Source organism: Urocitellus parryii, chromosome 10 (assembly GCF_045843805.1).
Source record: "Urocitellus parryii isolate mUroPar1 chromosome 10, mUroPar1.hap1, whole genome shotgun sequence".
Lineage (NCBI taxonomy): Eukaryota > Metazoa > Chordata > Mammalia > Rodentia > Sciuridae > Urocitellus > Urocitellus parryii.
The window spans coordinates 37,285,840-37,303,488 of record NC_135540.1 but is presented as its reverse complement, the minus strand read 5'-3'; the positions used below and the strand labels follow the sequence as shown (position 1 = coordinate 37,303,488).

General features: G+C 37.3%; 1 protein-coding gene across 1 annotated transcript in view; it reads left to right on the top strand.

Moving 5' to 3' along the window:
* The window catches only part of Fam13a (family with sequence similarity 13 member A), a 347,725-nt gene that overhangs the window by 42,601 nt on the left and 287,475 nt on the right, over nucleotides 1–17,649 (top strand). The gene's annotated exons all lie outside the window — the stretch shown is intronic.

Genomic DNA, 17,649 nt, shown 5'->3' with positions numbered 1-17,649 from the left:
TCAAATAATAGGAGCTATGATTTTGAAGAGTGACCCCAAAAGGTTCGTATGTAAAGGTTTGGTTCTCCAGGGTAGTGGTATTGGGAGGTGCTGTGTGGACCCTTAAGAAGTGAGGCTAAACCAAGGGGAGGGAGGAGGAGGAGAAAAGGCAGAAATAAAAACAAACAAATAGAAGATAGTATAATGAAAAAAAATATATATATGTATATATATGAATGAAGAAGCAAGGCCTGCTTGGGAATATGTCCTTGAAAGGGACAGTAGGACTCTGCTCTCTTCCTCCAGCTTTCTCTGCTTCTTGGCTTAAAATAAGAGTGCTTGCTATGCTGTACTCTCCTTCTTTAAAAAAAAAAAAAAATTATTTATTTATTTTTTACTCACAAAAGGTCACAATACCTTTATTTATTTATTTATTTTTATGTGGTGTTGAAGATCAGACCCAGTGCCTCACACATGCTAAATGGGTGCTCTGCCACTGAGCCGCGACCCTAGCCCTATTTTGTATTTTATTTAGAGTTAGGGTCTCACTGAGTTGCTTAGTTTTGTATTTTATTTAGAGTTAGGGTCTCACTGAGTTGCTTAGTGCCTCGCTGTTGCTGAGGCTGGCTTTGTATCTGTGATCCTCCTGTCTCAGCCTCCTGAGTTGTTGGGATTATAGGCATGCACCACCATACCTGGATTTGATGCATTCTCTTGCCATGATGTGCTACTCTTGTCAAAGGCCCAAACCGACGGGGCCACCCTACTGTGGACTTGAACTCTAAAACTATGAGCCAGAATGAACATCCCTTTAATCCATAAGGAGCCTGTGTCAGATAGTTCATTATAGTGATGGAAAGCTGACTAATACCTTAGGTGAAAGTGACCATTGAGCCGTCCAGCCAGTCACTAGGGAGGGAGGCACATCTTAGTTCCCCAACCTTCTAGTGTTGGAAATGCTTCCTTGCCTGGCCCCTTCACACCACTCCACAGCTCCTGGCTTCCAGTGGTGACCTTTAGGTAGTCCTCTTGGAAGGTTACCCATGTTCTCTCCTTTCCTTCCAAGTTCCGTTTGGTCCTCCAGAAACACACGCACATTTTTGCCAAGTTCTTGAAATGGAGGTCAGTTTGGTCCTAGGGCAGAGCCCTGCCTCTTTGTGCTGCCCCCTAGGGCACCCCTGGTCAGCCAGCTTCTCTGCCTCAGCCTCCTTCAGTTATCCCAGATTGTTTCAGGAGTTTGAATCTTCACACTTCCCAGGTGGTATTCTGATACCCCTCACTTGGCTGGGGAAAAGAAGAAGGAACATTTTATCTAACTACTCTCCTTTTAAATCACCACTCTCTAATCTTTAACTCCAGATTTTAAACTTGAGTTTCTGCTTAAATATCCTTGAGGTAGATGATGGCCCATGGCTTACCAGATCTGTTTTTGGTCTCACCTTAACAAATTCTATGTACCTGCTTAGAATAGGTAGGCCAATCACAATGTTTATTGTTAGCTTTGGGGACCTCAAACCAAGAGTGATCGCTTCAGTTTCTAGGTCTCCAATAACAAAATACCACAGACTGGGTGACTTCAGCATCAGAAATATATTTTCTCACAGTTCTGGAAGCTGGAAGTACAAGATCAAGATGCCTACAGGGTGGGTTTCTAGCAAGGTCTCTCTCCTTGGCTTTCAGTGGGCGGCGGCAGCTACCACCTCCCCCCTCCTCCTTCTTCTTTGATATTCTTTTAAATTTTTTTTAAATTTATTTGCATATGACAGCAGAATGCATTTCAATTCATTGTACACAAATGGAGCACAACTTTTCATTTCTCTGGTTGAACATGATGTAGAGTTCTACCATATGTGTAGTCATACATGTACCTAGGATAATGATGTCCATCTCATTCCACCATTTTTCCTGCCAGTGGGCCACCTTTGCACTATAGCCTCACATGCCTTTCCTCTATGTGCTCGGTTTCCTGATGTTTCTTCTTCTTAAAAGGATATCTGTCAGTCTTACTACATCAGGGGCTTACTCTGATGACTTCACTTAACCTTCATTGCCTGTTTTAAAATTCCCAATCATAGTTTCATTCTGGAGTATTGAAGACCTTTAACATGAATTTGGGTAACACAGTTCAGTCCATAACAATAACACAACAGGAAAGATCCCATTTCTTAAATTATTTTGTTTGTAATCTTAGACACTTCATGTTTTAAAAAATGACTATTTTTCTAAAAAAGGCATGATACAATCATATATGAAATTATTAAATACTATTGTATCCTACTGAAAATAGTGATAAAATATTAAAGTAAAAGTTATGGAACAATTTGTTCTGGTTTTCTACAGTGCTTTTAAACTTTCTCAGCAAGTGGCATTTGTTAAGTAACATGGGTTTACAACTTGTTAATTGGAAACTGAACGTTTTCATGTTTATACATATGAGCATTTCAAGGAAGTAACCATTGCTCCTGTTTGGAGACTTAAAATCATTCTTACAAGGGCTTTTTTATCCAGGTCACAGGGACAAGAAGTTTTAAGACCAAGTTTTGAAAATCATTTTTAAACAATTGATACAAAATGTTTAGTAATCAGATATCTTTAGTATTCTTAATATTATTCTGTAGTATTCTGTATTACTCTATATTCAAAAATCACATGAATTTCAAAAGCATTTATTACATTTCCTAGAATAGTTTTCATCTGATAAGCATACATTGCTTTAGTATTTTGGATATAATTTATAGTTATAATTTTTTTATAATGTAGATCTTCTCTGTAAGTTTCCTTCTTCTTAATTATATGGTTCCTAGGTGTCCAAACTGTAGTTTGTTTAGCCAGGTGCAGTGGCACACCTGTAATACAAGTGACTCTGGAGGCTCAAGCAGGAAGATCATAGGTGTGAGGTCAGTGTTGGCAACTTATTGAAACCCTGTCTCAACAATAAAAAGGCTGGGGATGGAGCGCAGTGGTTAGAGTGCCCCAGAATTCAAACCCTGGCACTGTTAAAAAAAAATGTTGATTATGTATATAAAAACAAGTATAGGGATGAATTGAACTTTCTATCTGTTGAAGGAAGAAAACCATTTTAATTACAATCACACACACAGGAGTCCCACAAAATACAAGACTCAAAGAAGAGCCAGATGATTGAAGATTTTACTAGCCTCTTGATCTATAGAAAGGAACAGAGGCTGGGGTTAGGGAGTGGTTCTGGATTAGGGATGTGACCCAGTTATAGGAGAATGAGAAGAGGAAGAGTATAGTGAATAAAGGTTGTCTTTTTATGCAGTCTCTGGTGATATAAGTTATGTGGGAAGGTAGAGGATCTTCTGTAAATTTCTTCTGATGGTGGGAGGACCTGTCTTTAGATACAGGAACTTGAGAGAGGGCAGCTGCTGCATTTTGTTGTGCCCCCAATTCTCTGGGTTTGCAGTAATCAGCCCTGCCAGAGCAACGTATTTCAAACGGATATTTCCTGAACTCCTTCACCATTAGGGTCACCTTACAAACAAGACTAGTTTGTGTCGTCTCCTTTAGGGTATGTGAGGTCCTTCCTACACAAGTAACACATTTTGAATGAGGCAGAGACATTACATTTTTGCTTTATAAATATTATTCTTTCCTTCCCTGAAAATCTGAGACATTCAATAAAGAATACTAATAATGCAATCTACTAAGTAGAGGGAATAAAGCATGCCTCAGATGTCAGACAGCATAGGCCTTATAAAATAAACTCCCCTCTATAATAATTCCAGTAAAAAATAGATTAAATAAATAAATAAATAAAAAGAGTTGCTGTGCTCCTGCTGGTTTATCCTGATTGAGGTACTCTTACAGTGGAGGGTAAATACTGCAGCAAGGTATACCTCATTCCCAACAGTAAATTGCCTGCTCTTTTGTTTTTTGTGATGTTCAGATTGAATCCAGGGCCTCACCCATGGTAGGCAAGTACGCTATCCCATAGAGGCACTCCGCCCGCCCCCCCCCCCCCCCCCCCCGTTCTTGCCTTCTGTTTTTAATGCCTACTAAAAGCATATGTTACACTTGGCGGTTATAGTATTCTCATTTCCCCTTTACACTTTTTTTTTTTTTTTTGATATGGCGTCTTACTGTGTTGTGCAGACTAATGATCTTATGTGATCTTCCTGCCTCAGCATCTCCAACTGCTTGGACTACAGGCTTGCACCATCTCCATTTTCCTACTAAAATAAAATTGCTTTGACATAATTCCCTTAAGGAGGACTACCTCACTTTTATAATTCAGTCCTCATAATAATAGATTAAGTAGTTTTCATGATACTCTGCCACAACTCAATGCCCTTTTTCTATTTTCTTTTTGAAGTGTTGTTATGGCCTTTGAATTGTATCCTGTGTAAAGAGGATATAAGAATGAGCAATATCATGCTAGAATGTGTCCAGCCCATTTCAGATCAAACTCCTCTCTTCCATGCTTTGTAAGATGGAATTCTGGAGCCCAAAATAAGTGTTTTTTTTTTTTTTTTTCAGACATTTAAGCCAAACCCAACCTTCGAACTGACAATAGTTTGGATGTTGCCTGTGAAGGTCCCTACTGTTCACCATCTTGTAGATCACCTTCGGTCCTCTGTGTGGGGTAAAACTATTTGGGTTCATTTGTTTTTATTACAGATAAACAGCTTTGGACTTGCCTGGTATCTGAAGCTTTGAGATCATATCGTGTTTTAAATTAGCAAATCAATATACCTGCATACCAGGACTTCTAATAGACTTTTGTCTATGGTTGACTTCTACTGGAGTGTGTATTTCTGTCAGGAGCCTGGTATTGGCAATTCACATTTAAGAGACTCTAAAGGACCTTCAGTGATGATCCTCTCCTTTTGTCATGTAAGCTTATCTCTCCTTGCAACAACTCACCTTCTTAAATTGAAGTTTGCCTTGTAATGATCTCAGTGGCATATTCCATGACTATTGATCTTTTATCTTTATTTTAGCAAGTCAGCAGTATATGAACTTTTTATGTTTTATCATGTCAGGTGTGTCTTGGAAATAGGTATGAATTGTAAGCAATAAAAACATTGTAGGGTAGGATTCATTTAATTTAGGATTAACTGGAAATCCTTTATTTGAATGCTCCCTATTGAAAATCTTCTGTAATTGTTCCAGATCAACCTAGTGCCAGTGTATGAGAACCAGCTCCAAGATGCCATGAGACCTAAGAAAAGAGGCCAAACGGAATAGAGTGCAGTTGGTTGGGCACTTACTGACAGAGTACCTTCCTGGGCAGGAGCAAGACTAAGTGGGTCCTTTATGCCAGGCATGGTGGCACATGCCTATAGTCCCAGTGGCTCAAAAGACTGAGGAAAGAGGATCACAAGTTCAAAGATGACCTCAGTAACTCAGCGAGACCCTGACTCTAATAAAATACAAAAAAGGGCTGGGGAATGTGGTTCAGTGGTTAAGCACCCCTACGTTCAATCCCCAGTAGCAAAACAAAACAAAACAAAACGATTAAGTGGGTCTTTTCTCTCTACAGTTGACTTTTGGCAGAACCTTTGTTTCTGTCAGGGATCTTGGACAACTCATTTAAGTGAGACTCTGAAGGATCTTGAGAGTCAGCCACGTTCCTGACACCAGGGTCAGGTTGTAAAGCTTCCCATACCATTCTAATGCTTTTGTCTGTTTATAATTTCCTGGGAAACTATGCAGCAAAAACTGACCAGGATCTAGCAGTAGTTAAGATGGCTGCAGCCATGTCGAGCTGAACCTCTGCAAATATAAAGGAAAATATTTCTATCTCATAAATGGATAGGCATGGTTGTTTGATGACTAGAATCAAATCAGTCTATTGATATTGTTTTTGTTAACTTCTACCTAGACACTGGAGGATACAAATAAAAGATTAAAGATTCAAGATCCTCATTTTAAGGGGTGTGCAGTTTGAGGAAGTAGATATGTTCTACAGTGCCTCAAGTGAATGATAAGAACATAGAGTCATTAGTAACTAAGAAGGGGAGAATAATATGATCCTAGATTATGGTGGTCAGGGAATACTTTGTGGAAAAAGTAGAAGTGGGGTACATGAACTTAACTTGGATAAAGGAAAATCTTTTTAGGTGAGGAAAGGGCATGAGCAAAAACATTGTAAGACAGAATTTTCTCCTAGAATCAGTTACTCATGGCAGTGGAAGATTAACAAAAGATAGGATTGGAAAGGCAGGTTGAGACCAAAAGGTATAAAGTCTTGAATATTAGGTGAAGGCACTACTGTTTATCTATAAATAGCAAATTATTTGAAGAAACAAGTCATATCATTGAATATTTTAGTGCTGGTTGAATGGAGAGGTGCTAGGTGCACAGGGAACAAATAGAAAACCAGTAGAAATATCCAGGTGGTGGTCCTAAGGACCTGATTCACTTAAATGGTTGGCAGTGAGATTTTTAAAAAATTGTAAAAATATATATAACATAACATTTACTGTGTGTGTGTGTGTGTGTGTGTGTGTGTGTGTGTGTGTGTTTCTGAGGATCAAACCAAGGTCCTTGGGCATGCCAGGCAAGTGCCCTATCACTAAGCTGCATTCCCCATTTTAACCATTTTTAATGTGTGATTCAGTGGCATTAAGAACATTTGCAGTGTTGTACATCCATTACACATTTCCAAAATTTTCCTCATCATTTCAAATAGAAACTGGTAATGAGATATTAAAAGAAGGTTGCCAGAGATGAACAGAATATGGTGGCTGAGAAGTAGATAATGAGGGTAAGAAAGGAGTCCAAAGATAACCCCAAGGTTTTGAGCTTAATTGACTTGAAAAGTAGTAAGGAAAGTGGTGTCCCTCTTCTAGGGACGGTGCATGGAACCAGGAGGTCCCTCGTGGCAAAGGTCTGTGTGTCCCACTTGGGCATGGATACCAATAAATCAGAAGGTGCTTTTGAGGCAGTGTTTTAGTTGCACCAGGGAGAGCTCCCAGCAAACTTGTGCTTTGGCGAGATCTGAGGCAAATGGTGTTCTTTTGTCTTCAGTGATTCACATCTTTTCCATCGTACCTAGACTAGAGAGCCCTTAGAAGGAGTGTTAGCAGTTTAAAATTCGATAGCCTGTCCAACCCAATATTTTGTCTTGACGGGAAGAAACATTCTACAACTTTCTAGGAACCTCCTGAGGTTGACTAATGCACCTTCCTACTTCCAGACGAATTGAAAGAAGGAAAATACAATTGCTCCCTTATAAAGGTACTGGAAGCCCCCTCGTGCTCGGCTCCCACTCCCTGCCCTTGATTTCTTGGTTATGAGAAGACCATCATTTAATATGATTCTCTTCCATTTTTTTTTTCACTTTCAAACTTGATATTGGCCTCTTTACCTTTTTTCTATTCTAACTACTTTCCACAAAACAGTACAGAGTAATTAGCCCTTAGCTGCTCAGTGATTCGGAAAGAGGAAGGAAAAGGAAAAACGGGTTTCCATTTGGGGTTAAGATGAAGTTTCCAAAATTTTTTGTCCAAATTAATTGAACTTCTGATTGTTGGTTGAGCTAGTGAATAATACAAGTTGGACTAAATTTTTCATAAATTCTTTGGGAATATTTTTGGATTTACTACCAACTATCAGTAATTTCGTTATATTCTATATAATTCTAATGAAAATTTAAACCTGCAAATGTATGTTGCATGTTATGTATAGCAAAGGAATCTTGTTTTATATTGAATTGATAAATTGCTCATCAGTTGTCCAGTTGGGGTGAAGGCATTAGATTTGACACTTTATTGCTCACGTAATAAAATGAGGACACTGTCCTGCCAATAAGTTTACAGTTTTGTTATGAAATACAACATATACACAAGATATACAGAATAAAGTGAAATTAAAAGAGAGAGAAAAAATAATCATTCCTAAGTCAGATGATCAGAGGGATTAAGGAAGAGAAGTTAGTGTTTGAGTGGTGCCTGCAGATGGTATGCTCTTCAGGTAGCAAGGATTGTGTGAGGAAGGACAGTCACAGGCATATGATTAGAACAGTGAGTGTAGTGTGCATGTGTGTTAGGAGGTGTATGTAATTGGATTTGATAAGCTTCCCGTAAAATTATTAATCAAATCCTAACATGGTATATTCTTAAGTTATTTTATTACCCTAAATAAAATTTATCATCTTCAATGAACATATTGTTCTTTATTTAAAATACATTCAGCCAGGCATCGTGACACATGTGCCTGTAGTCACAGCTACTTGGGAGACTGAGGCAAGAGGATCATTTGAGCCCACTAGTTTGAGACCAGCCTGGACAACATAGTGAGACCTTGTCTCAAAAACACAACCAACCAACCCAAAACAACAACAGCAAAAAAAAAAAAAAAAAAAAAAAATGCACATAAAATTAGCAAATAAATGCATATGTTTTTTTATAAACAAGAATAAAATAAAATAGGAAGACATAAAGAACACCAGAAGACCATTACCCTACCCTTTGGCAGACCTCTCTGTCTTTTCCAGAGAAAATTAGTTTTATTTATTTATTTATTCAAAAAATTTATTTATTGGTATGTGGTGCTGAGGATCGAACCCAGTGCCTCACATATGCCAGGCAAGTGCTCTGCCACTGAGTCACGACCCCAGCCCAAAAATTAGTTTTAAATGGGCTAGCTATCGCTTTTGGTGGTTGCATTCATTTAATAATGTGACATTGTTTCATAGCTTTTGCTTATGAAATATATGGAATTAGTGATTAAATTTGTCATTTATTTCAAACAATTTCATCCAATATTGTTATGACATAGTTTTGGTCACATTCATAATTAATGTTCAACTTGCCATGGCTATGCAAGAATGTATTCATGTATGAGATAATAAGATGTATTTTGTGGTGTTAATATTTGTCTTTTTTTTTTAATTCCCATAGTTTTCTATAAACCTATCTGCAGGTTTTTTTCAAGCTGCTCCACCAGGTCCACCATTAACTTTTGCTATTCAAAAATTTCACATAATGTATCAATTCTTTATTTTTGGAGAGATTCTTCACGGGGACTGTGTGGCCAGTGTCATCTTGAGCTTTTCCCTCACCATCTCCTTTCTTGAACCTGCTATTTCCTGGAGTCTTTTTATTTATTTATTTTCCTTCAATCCATTCTGCTGACCACCAAATGAATTCTTCAATTTGGAAAATATTATCTTTTGCTGAAAATTTTTCTTGTATCATCTTTCCTATATTACAGTTCCTTTAAATGTCTTATATCTGTCTTCTAATTCAGCTGTTTTATGAAACTTCCTCAAATATATTTTCAAGGTTCTTTTTTTTAAAAAAAATTACCTTTCATGTTTTTAATACCCAGAGCATTCTTATTTTCTATTGCTTTTTCAAAGCAGTCTGTTCTTGGTTTATAGCATTCTAGTTTCATTTTTCTGAGGATAATAACAAGGATTTCTTGTGATTGCTGTTGTTTCTCTTTTTCCTGTCTTTTAATTTTTTCTAGGTTTTCCTTTTGTCTGCCTTTAACTAAAAAGTACAGTGATTCTTAACTGTCTAAATTTAAGAATAACATTTTGTCAGTAGAGACTGGGGTTTGTCTACTGGCTTGCTTCACTTTAGATTTGGAGAATGGAGCCAGGAATCTAGCTGCTTCATTGGGTACCCCCAAGTGTCAGTATGTGAACATATTTTTTATTTAACACATAAGTTACTACAGAGCAGGAGTGGGAGGAGAGTGTATTCTGTGCTTGCTGATGGGTTTACTATTTCTTAGCTGACATTCACTAATGCTCACATTTTTATCTGTGTCCTTACCTATCTTAACTGTCCAAAGATCCTTTGTCATTTCCAGAGACTGAGCCTCAGCCCTCATTCCTGAGAGTGTGCTTGCTGGTGCAGGGGTGTTGGAGGGGTCTCTGAGCCTGGCAGGCCTTGAAGCAGTTTGTTTTCAGTTCCTGGTGTACACTTTCAACTTTCCTATGTCTCTGAAATCATCTATTTCACATTTTCTGTTTTGTGTTTCTATCCTTGGGTGCTTGTACTTTTAAAATATTGTAGTATCATTTTAATGGAGTCTTGGGAAGATTAGATAAATGCATATGATCAAGCCACCTCTTTAAGTGAAAAATGTCCCTTGCTTTTTATACTTCCCATGCCTGATTTTTTTTAATTTTTGTAAATATTTTTTAGTTGTAGACAGACACAATACATTTAATTAATTACTTAATTAATTATTTTTTAAATGTGGTGCTGAGGATTGAACCCAGTGCCTCACACTTGCAAGGCAAATGCTGTACCAACTGAGCTACAACCCCAGCCCGCCATGTCTGATTTTAAATGGAATAGAATTTTATAATAGCAGCTATGCAAACAATATGTGAGAGTTAAATACCTGTGAATTTTAGCTTATGAGCATTCAATATAGAATTTAGACAGCAACTGTTTTACTTAAATCACCTTAATAATAGGGCCATTTTAATCAGTACAATAGCCAATTGTAAAGAAGGAGAGTTTAATGAGCTGGTGTACACAACCGGAGACTTGAGTTCTATTTTTCCTGAAACTCACTTGGAGATAACTTGGAGTTAAGCTTATCTTTTATCTAGGCCACCAGAATGCCATTTATATGGTTTGAAACCTCAAACTGAGTGGTTTTACCTTGCAAATTTTAAATTACTATGCAGGTATTATTATATACTAGTGATCGTCATTCCTTAAAAGTGAGCTTCCTGGGAAGCATATATTTACTTTTCTAGGCATTCCTTCTTACTGAGAAGCATCTTTTCTTTTGAAATTATTCAGTCCTCACAAAACTTTATTTCTATGAAAAACAGAATGATTATATTAAACTCCAGTTTTAGCCCTTTGGGTTTTCATTATGCACCATTTAGGTTTTTTCTAGATAAAGACCTAAACCCAGGCCAGAATCAAAGGGTTGGTGTGTACGTATCTGCCAAGGTGCTGAGTCAGAAGTGTAGGGCCAGGACAACCAGCTGGTCTGTTTCCATCTAGGTCCATGTGACAGGAAAACATCTTATTTGTATTTATGACTTCCCATGACCTTTAAAATTATAGGTCCTGATAACCAGATATTTTCTTTGCAGAGTACACGTATCCATATATTTTTCATGTAATGACCTTTGATTCTGTGAGATAGTATTAAGTAGGAGGTGAAGTCATGCAAGTTTGGGAAAGAGAAACTGACTGAGCAAAGTCATTCCGTGTGTAAGAACAACTGGCCTGAAGTGCCTGTGTGTGTGCCTACGTGCGTAGGTACATGTATTGGAATCTCTCTGCTGACATTTTTTTATGCTTTTCTTTTTATCTGTGAAGACTTATTCCTTTAAAAGTTATTTTATTGTCATTTTATTGGGGCATTAGGAGGAAAAGTAGATGCTCTCATCTTTAACTGAGGCAATCTATCATTTTTAAGTGAAAGGTCTTCTCTGATTTTCTTTTTCCCAAGCTTGATTTTAAAGCAAACAGAACTTCTGTTTATCAGTTTTATTAAGGTGTAAATTACCCAACATAAAATTGACTGTGTTGTAAAGTGGCTGTTAGTATATTCACAGAGCGTAACCATCACCGCTATCTAATTTAGAACATTCTAATGATTCCCCAAAGAAACTCATATGCCCATTAGCAGTTACTCCCCATTCCTTCCTCTTCCCACCACCCCACTTCTAGGCAGATGCTAACATTCTTTCAGTCCGTATGGATTTTCCTATTACGGACATTTCATTTAAATAGAATCACATAATATGTGGTCTTTTGTGACTGATTCCTTGACCTAGCATAATGTTTCAAGGTTCATCCATGTTGTATCCTGTATCAATAGTTCATTCATTTTTATGGCTGGTTAATTTTCTGTTGTGTATCACATTCATTCATTATCTGTTCATCTATTGGTAGATATTTGGTTGTTTCCACATCATGGCTCTGGTGAATAATGTGGTTACAAACAAGATTTTTATTAATGCATATTAATTATGCAGAATAATGAGTTTCATTGTGGCATATTTATGAATATATGCATACACACACACATAACATACTTTGATCATATCCAACCCCATTGCCATCCCTTACCTTCCTCTTTCCTCCCTCTGATCCCCTTCCTCTTCTCTAATAGTCTCCCTTCTATTTTCATGTCATCTTTTTCCCTTGTGGATTTCACAGATGAGAAAAAACATGAAGTAGTTGTCTTTCCATGTCTGTCTTATTTCACTTAATATGATGATCTCCAGTTCCATCCATTTTCCTACAAATGACATGATTTTGTTCTGCTTTATAGCTGAATAAAACTCCATTTTGTGTGTGTGTGTGTGTAACATCCACATATATATATATATATATATATATATCTCACATTTCCTTTATTCATTCATCCATTGACAGATACCTAGGCTAATTTGATAACTTGGCTATTATTCATTGTACTGTGAGAAACATGGGTATGCAGGTATCTCTGTAGTGTGCTAACTTGAATTCTTTTGGATTAAATACCAAAGAGTGATATAGCTAAATCATAAAATTTATATTTTTAATTTTTTGAGGGACCTTCATACTTATTTTCATACTGGCTGTACTAAATTACATTCCCACCATAAATGTGCAAGGGTTTCTTTTCAAACCCTGCCTCCTCATCAGCATTTATTGTTTTTTGTATTCTTGATAATTGCCATTCTGGATAAAGTATAATCTCAATGTAGCCTTGACTTGCAGTCCCCTGATAGCTAATAAATTTTGAGCATTTTTGCATATACTTATTGGCCATTTGTACTTCTTTTGATAGTGTCTGTTCAGTTCATGTGTCCACTTACTGGTTGGGTTATTTGTTTTTTGAATTTTTTTCCTTAGTGTTACCTTTCTGAGTTCTTTATATGTTCTGGATAATAGTCCTGTGTCTGAGAAGCAGATGGCAAAGATTTTGTCCTGTTCTGTAGGCTGTTTCTCCACTCTATTTTGATTTCTTCTGATGGTTTTGCCATGCAGCAGCTTTTAATTTGGTGCAATCTCATTTATCAATTCTTGCTGTCATTTCCTGGGCCGTTGGAGTTCTACTCAAGGAGCCATTGCTTGTGTCTATGTGTTGAATATTTCCCCTATGTTTTCTTCTAGCAGTTTCAAACTTCAGGTCTTATATTTAGGTCTTTAATCTATTTTGAATTTATTTGTGTACAGAGTGAGAAATAGGGATCTAGTTTTACTCTCTATATGGATAGCCAGTTTTCCAAGCACTATTTGTTAAAGAGACTGCCTTTTCTCCCGTGTATGTTTTTGGTACTTTTATCCAGACTCTGTGTCTTTGGTTCCATTGGTCTGCATGTCTGTTCTCATGCCAGCACCATGCCATTTTTGTTACTATGGCTCTGTAGTATATTTTGAAGTATTGTGATGCCCCCAGCATTGCTCTTTTTGCTCAGGACTGCCATGGACAAGTTTTTGTAAGTCCATGTGTTTTCATTTCTCTTGGGTGTCTACCTCATTAGTTTCGATATCATATGGTAACTTTCCTGATATATTTAACATTTTGAAGAACTGTTTTCTTAAGTAGCTATGCAATTTAACATTCCCATCAGTAATGAATGATTAAGTTCTCCACACCTGTTATTTCTGTCTTTTTATATTATAGCTATTCTCATAGTAAAAGTAATAGAATTTTTCTTAATAGCAGGAAGATTAAGAGCTTGAAGAGAATAAAGAGAGAGGACCCAGCAGCTCCAAGGCCACAAAGATAATAACTATTGGGAGTTTAAGAATGAATCCTTGTAAACTGGGTGAAATTCTCAGTACATTCATTTTTCCCTGATGCTTTTATGAGTGGAGCATCTTATTTGGTTGGAACTGAAAGAAAGATAAAACATCCAACAAATAAATTATCTTAAAAGTATACAATTTGTATTATAGAAAGTCAACCCACATGAAATAAATATTGAAAATTTGTTTACATGATATCAGTTTGAAGAGATTCCACATGATTAGCTTGCTCATCACTTCATCTCTGCCCTAACTCTGTTAAGCTGTTTTCTGAACACCTGCTTTACTGAACCCATAGAAATAACCTTTTTTTTTGGGGGGGGGGTGAGTGGGGTTCTAGAAATTTAACCCAGAAGTGCTTTACCACTGAGCTACATCTCTTGATATATATATATATTTATTCTGAGACCTATAGTCTCACTAAGTTGTTTAGGGCCTAAGTTGCTGAGGCTGGCCTCAAACTTGCAATCTTCCTGTTTCAGGCTCCACTGTGCCCATCTAGAAACAACCTTTTGTACTGGGTCTGTGAATAATTTGAGATCCTGAAAGGATAAAAGGAGGACATGTGAAACAGGCTTAAATAACTTTAGTCTTGCTGGTCTAACTCAGGTGACACCAGATCCATTTAGATGTCACTTACAGCTGAGCATTTAATCAGTAATGCCTAGGGAAAAAACAACTGGCACCAATATGATTTCTGTCGAAATTACACATTAACTGTACTTTGGCCACTTAATAAAGCTCTGGACTTATGGAGAAAGCCACACCTTATTAGTTGGACCTTTGCCAGTGTTGTTCAAGATTAGTGTATTATCTTGTGGGAGGCTCCCCTTCCTAAGCACAAATTTATAACATCAAAATATGATAGTCTACTTTGCACTTATATTTTTATACAATTTATTCAGCTGTTAAAAGCAGGTGTCTAATATGGAGCCTAGATTCAGTGCTCCCAATTTTGACATTAGGTAAGATTTTTCACACATTTTTATTCATGCCACCTGCCCCACTGACAAACATCCAGCACCCTATAAATATCTACAAAATAAATCTGCTGTGCTACTGTGTGGGTGTCATTGAGAGTCGTTTCTGGTTGTAAGACTAAAAGGATCACCTGCTTGATGGTGCTTTCTGCAGGCCTTGGCTCTTGCAGAAGAGTTACAGTGTAAATATCGGGTAATTGAGCAATAAATACACCTCTGTATCTTGCAGAGTCTAATCAGAATGATAAGATTTGTAGTTCCATTAATAATGTTTAAGGGCAGACTGTCATTTATTAATTTTTATTTGTCACTTTATCATCCTCCCCTTTGAGAATGTATGTAAGGCCTTTGAGAACCTTGTCATGGTCACGGGTTACCAGAGATTGGTAAAGGTGTAACTTCACCTTTTGCCCAGGAAAATGCTGGTTCCATTAAACTAAAGTTGTAATTAAGTTGTCTCCATCAGCTTCTCTTCACTTTAGAGAGGCGATTCTGTTCCTGGAGAGTGAATACAGAGGTCAAACCCAGTCTGATCCAGTGGAGCTGGCATTTCAGACTCTCCCCACCCCTCCCCGCACCTTCTAGTGTAAATGCATATTTAGAAAGAAAGATAATTCATCTTTTGCTTACTCTCATGCAAAACATTTTGTGCACATTCTTGTAGGCTTTTATTAAAACATCTCCCTTCACAAACCTCCCAGAATTTAAACAGCTACGGTTTGTCAAAAATGAATTAAGATTCCCACCTCCCACTACTCAACAACTTTCTTGTTTATTGATTCAGATAACATTGCTTAAAGTGTTTCGTGTATGAGAACATAGTGTTAGGTGCCCTGTAATAATGATCATTTCTCCTTAAGGCTGATTACAAGTATAACACAACCTCATGCCCATTGGACAGCAGAGGCCTGTGGACATCACTGGGACAAATGTCACGGTTAGAGTTAGGTTCTGTCCTGATGTGTGTGCTGTGATATAGGTGCACCATTGTTGATCATGATCACAGTCTTTTATTAATGAGAGCAAATGTTTGTGACATGGTTCAGTGTTTGCCCTTTCCCTGGAACAAAAAGTATTTATGGTCTTTATAAGTGCTGAGTAGATTTCTCTGTATAGTCCGTACACTGTGCTCATTATGTATTTTCAATTGAGGAATGGGTCAAATTTAATGAAAACTCTCAGAAAAACTTGAATAATTTGAAGGGGTACTTTGCACTAATGGGAAAAGGTAGTTCTTGGCCTAGAAAAAGATGGATGTTAAAGAAAATGGTGACTATTTCAATTATGAACCATTATTCCCCTCTGCAAAATTTTCTTAAAACTTGTGGATTTATGAACTATAGTATATTATTCTAATTTTTATTCCAGTTGAATTTTAGAAATAACTGCAAATTTATAACATCAAAATATGTTAGTACATTTGCAGTGGTACATTTTGCTTTTATTTCTGAGGCTCTTCGCCTTTTTTCTTTCGCCTTCAGGGTCTTGGTGTGTTATCTGGGCTGGCCTCAACCCCCTGGAACTCTAGCAATCCTCTCTACCTCAGCTCCCAGAGTAGCTGGGACTACAATCAGGCCCCACCAGCCCATCTTTAAAAGCAACTTTTCTTATCATTTAAGTACTGTTTGAATCCAATGACCTCCTCCCAGCTAGTTCTATAATTGGACTAATTGTTACATATTTCCTTAACATATATTTGAGAGATATAGCTCACTTTATTCTTATGCTAGTTTGTCTTACTGTATCTTAAAATTGTATATTATTCTATTAAAAGTATTTCTTGATCATCACATTTTTTTCAGAATTTCTTTATTAGACCATTAGAGCTACACATAACAGTTGGGTTCATTTTAACAAAATCATTTTAACAAAAATATGTAAATGCATATTTAGAAAGAAAGATAATTCATCTTTTGCTTACTCTCATGCAAAACATTTTGTGCACATTCTTGTAGGCTTTTATTAAAATGTCTCCCCTCACAAACCTCCCAGAATTTAAACAGCTACGGTTTGTCAAAAATGAATTAAGATTCCCATTAAATTAAATGAATGGAATTTGATTGACTCTGTTTTACTCCCTGGTCCTCCCCATTTTCCTTTCCTCTTCCCTCCTCTTATTGGCCTTCCTCTACTCAACTGTTGATCATCACTTTTTATATGCAAAGCATTAAAGGCATTTAAAAGATGGTTCAAACTCAACTTCTGACTCTGAGAGAGATTGCATATGCCAGTTTGTGGATTTTTAACTTTACATAATTCAATGCATTCTCAATCATACCTTTCTAACAATCTTATTTAAAATCGTAGTTGGCAAGTTCCCGGAGGATAAAGATCTCTGTTTTGTTTACTGATGTATCCAAAATGTTCAGAATGACACCTGGCACAGAGTTAGTCACTCCATAAACATTTGCAGAATGATTGACTATTTTATACATGTATTTTTCACATATAAAGCAAGCATTTTTCATATAATAATACATTCCAGCTATATCCAGAATTCACCCTCATCTTACATCTCACGTGATCGGGCTGTCCGGGCACCAGCCTTTCTTCTCTGAACTGACTATCCTTCCTTCACTAGTCTCCTGGCTTCAGAACAAGGTCCTCCAGTCTAGACGCAGCACAGCAGTTGAAGTGGTTCTTTACCTCGGATGATGTCTCTTCATATCCCAAAACTCTTACTCAGGGGGGGGAAAAAAGACAATGGCTCCTAATCAGACTAGTGATCTGCCCTTCATCTCATCATCTCCTGATCTCATTCCCCATTAGTCTCCCCATCCACTGCTGCTTGGCCCCAGGCCTAAGACTTCCACCTCAGGGCCTTGGCACTTCCTCTGCGGAGAATATACTTTCCCATTTCCATGAACTCTGCTTAAGTGTCCTGATATTAGTAGGGAGTCCCTAACCATGGTGAATGAAGTAACATCTCCCCTTCCCTCATCACTCTGCTTTACTCCCTTTATTCTGCGGTGTGTTTCTTCATAGCACTTAAG